We start from the raw sequence: 3,365 nt of genomic DNA on the forward strand, positions 1-3,365 counted from the left end.
TATGGAAGATAAAAAAAAGATACTTGCTGCTATGACTGATTTATGGACCTTGAGATGGAGAGGCTACCCTGGATTATCTGAGTGGGTCCAATGTAATCACAAAGGAGAAAAGGACACAAGAGAGGAGGAATCATAGAGGAATGTATGGTAGTGAAAGTTGAGTTCGGAATGATGGTCTTGCTGAATGGAAGATGACACCAGACAGCCTCAAAGAGAAGCAATAAAAGAGAGTTTTTCCCCACAATCTCCAATACTTTAGCTTTAGCCTAGCAAGACTCTTTTTGATCTTCTGCCCTCCATAATGGTGGTAAAAGAAGTTCTTGTTGGAGTTCCTGTTGTGGCTCAGTGGTTAATGAACCCAATTAGTACCCATGAAGATACAGGTTCAATTCCTGGTCTTGCTCCCTGGGTTAAGGATCTGGCATTGCTGTGATCTGTGGAGTAATTCAGAGACATGGCTAGGATCTTATATTGCAGTGGCTGTGGCTGTGGTGTGGGCCAGCAGCTACCCCTCTGATTTGACCCCTAGCCTGGGAACTGCCATATGCCTCAGGGAGGCCCTAAAAAGAAAAAAAAAATCTTGCTGTTTCAAACCACTGAGTTAATGGTATTTTTTTTTTTTCAGAAACACTAGGAAACTAATACAAGAGATGACATAATTATTTTTAGTAAATTATACGTGTAAACCAAATTAAAAGGTAGAAAATACTACAGCTTTCATTATTATTATTATTTTTTTGTCTTTTTGACTTTTCTAGGGCTGCTTCCATGGCATATGGAGATTCAGTGGCTGCAAGGTACCTGGGCAGGAGGAAAAGCTGTGGAGAACAGAGGAAGGAGAAGCAATTCCTGAAGAAGGCATGTCAGCTCCAGAGGACTGAAGGGCCCAGTCTAGGGAGGTGGAGCCAGGGAAACAAGCAGGCCATGGGCAGGGGAAGGTAAAGGGAAGATGGCCAGCCCAGGGGGCTTTAGAGGAGCTGTGACCTTCCCCTTCCCAGGCTGCCTGGTCAGGCCCAGGTCTACGAGCTCTGGGCAGTTACCCCCTTACCCCCACCCAGGACCATAACCCCCCACCAGGACCATTGCCCCCACAGCCATGGCTGCTTCACAGAAAAAGGCCCTTCTGGTGGCCAATGAGGACGAAGATCAGGAAATCCTAAAGCTAGAGCAATGCCTGGGCTTGAACCAGTGCAGAAGGAAGGGTGATGGGAGCTCCATGCCACTCAGTTTTGTGTGAGATGGGCTCAACTGCTTTTTGGGTGTCTGGGAAAAACAGTGGCTTATATGAGGGCAGTGAAGAGGAAGAGGAAGATGATGCAGGCCATAAGGCCCCAAAAGTGACTTAGAAAGTGACCCATAGGATGACCAGAAGAGGAGAATGTGGAAGAGAGCAAGTGGGAATTGGGAGTGCAGGGCAAGGACAAGGTGGGGTAGGAGGACAAGGACATGGAGGAGGACATTCAGGGGGAGGAAGATGATGAAGAAAGATCTGAAGGGAGATCCAAGGAGAAAGGGAGGAAAAAGTCCCTTTTGCTAAAGAGAGGAGTGAAAATTCCTCAAATGATGTTGACACAACTGACCAGAGTCTTTGTGAAAATGGAGGAATGTACATCCTGCCTCATGTGAGGCAAGCAGAGGAGAGATTGGATGCTCAGAAAAAGGAAGAACTGGAAAGGCTAAATAAACAGTTCAAAGATCTGATTAACAGGTGGAGTGAACCAAACATGGCCTACATAAGCAGCTAGCTGGAGGAGCTGTACATGGTGCACAGCAGGAAGAACCTTAGAGACACTGTGACAGGCATCCTCCTGATCACCTGTGCCCTGGCGGAGGCCATGCCCAGCAGGCTGGTGATGAAGCATATGCTTCTGGTCAGTATCCTGCACTGCACGGTCAGGATCAAGGTCAGCACCTACTTTTTGGAGCCATGGTGAGGAGGTTTGATGTCATGTATAGAAGCAGACCTGATGGGAAGGAGTGTGACAACCTAGTCACCATCATCATGCCCTAATAAAAGTTCCACATGGTGCAGGATCTCCATATATTTAACATTTTGAGGAAACTTTTTGGAACTTCCACAGAAAAAGATATTGAATTGATCCTGTTAATGCTGAAAAATATTGGTTTTTCACTGAGAAGAGATGATGCTTTGTTGCTTAAGGAATTGATCAGTGAGACCCAGGCCAAAGCGAGGTGGGGAGCAAGTTATGGGACCAGACTAGGATTTAGTTCATGCCGGAGTCACTGCTGGCTCTGAAGAACAGTGACATGTGGAAGATCCTGGACTAGACCCCAAGCCCTTGGAGAAGCTGCTGAAGCTGCAGAGGACTGGTGCATGGTGCTAGCTTGGGGACGGAAACCCAGCTCTGAGTATCCTGGGACAGTGTCCTGAATGCTCAGCAGACTGGGCACTCATTAATTGAGGGGTCTGCATGGAGTAGTACCCCAGTGATCAGTGGGGGTCAGCAGAAGAACCCACAGAAACAGATCATGGGAATGGTCAGTGTGAAATTACTATATATTGCCTGAAAGCAGAGATTGAACTCCTACATCAGGAGAAACATATTTTGTACAGTAATGACTAGTGAAGATTTTTTTGGACATGTTTGAGAAGCTTCTGAAGCTTGGACTTAAGGATCAGCAATAGAGAGAAATTGTTAATGTCCCCATGGACTGCTGCCTTCAGGAGAAGACACACAGCTCTTGCAATGTCTTCCTGGCTGCCAAGTTATGTGACCACGAGAGGAGGTTTCAGATGACGTTTTGATTCAGCATACGGGACAAATTTTGGGACTTAGAAAATTTGCCAGCCGCTAATTTCTCTAATTTGGTTCATCTGGTGTCCCATTTTTTGAAGACTGCCACTTCCATCTTAAAGCCTGTTGAATTCCGTGACTTGGACAAACCCAGGGTACACTTTTAATGAAAAGTGTTATATACTTCATTAACAGAAACAGAAGTTGAAGACCTTGATTTAATTTTTTGCAAGGGTGTCTGACAAGCCCACGCTGGGCCTGTTTCAGGAGGGCCTGAAGCTGTTCATTAGCCACTTCCTGCTGAAGCATGGGTAGGACCCAAGGGGTAAGAGTACTGTGTCTTTGGAGGCCCGCAGGCTGTGGGAGAGAGCTAAGATCAGCACAAGGGCTCTGCAGGGCAGGGCTTCCCTGAGGATGTAGTCTGGGGCCCAGGGAAGCGGGACCTGCCTAAGAGTGTTGTGTGTACAGCTTGGGGGAGCTATGGCACAGTCTCTTGTATTTCAAATAGTGTATTCAAGTCCAAGGTTATATTATATTTATGTTTTGAGACATTTTCAAATAACTAATTTCTAGAAGGAGAGGGAGAGTTAGGGAGATAGGAAAGGAAGG

At 46.4% G+C, this 3,365-nt stretch overlaps 1 pseudogene; it reads left to right on the top strand.

Annotated features, from left to right (window-relative positions):
* The first annotated feature begins 1,096 nt into the window (after positions 1-1,096).
* Positions 1,097-3,176, top strand: LOC100739237 (annotated as a pseudogene).
* Positions 3,177-3,365: the final 189 nt, after the last annotated feature.

Source organism: Sus scrofa, unplaced genomic scaffold (assembly GCF_000003025.6).
Source record: "Sus scrofa isolate TJ Tabasco breed Duroc unplaced genomic scaffold, Sscrofa11.1 Contig702, whole genome shotgun sequence".
In the NCBI taxonomy this organism is placed as follows: domain Eukaryota; kingdom Metazoa; phylum Chordata; class Mammalia; order Artiodactyla; family Suidae; genus Sus; species Sus scrofa.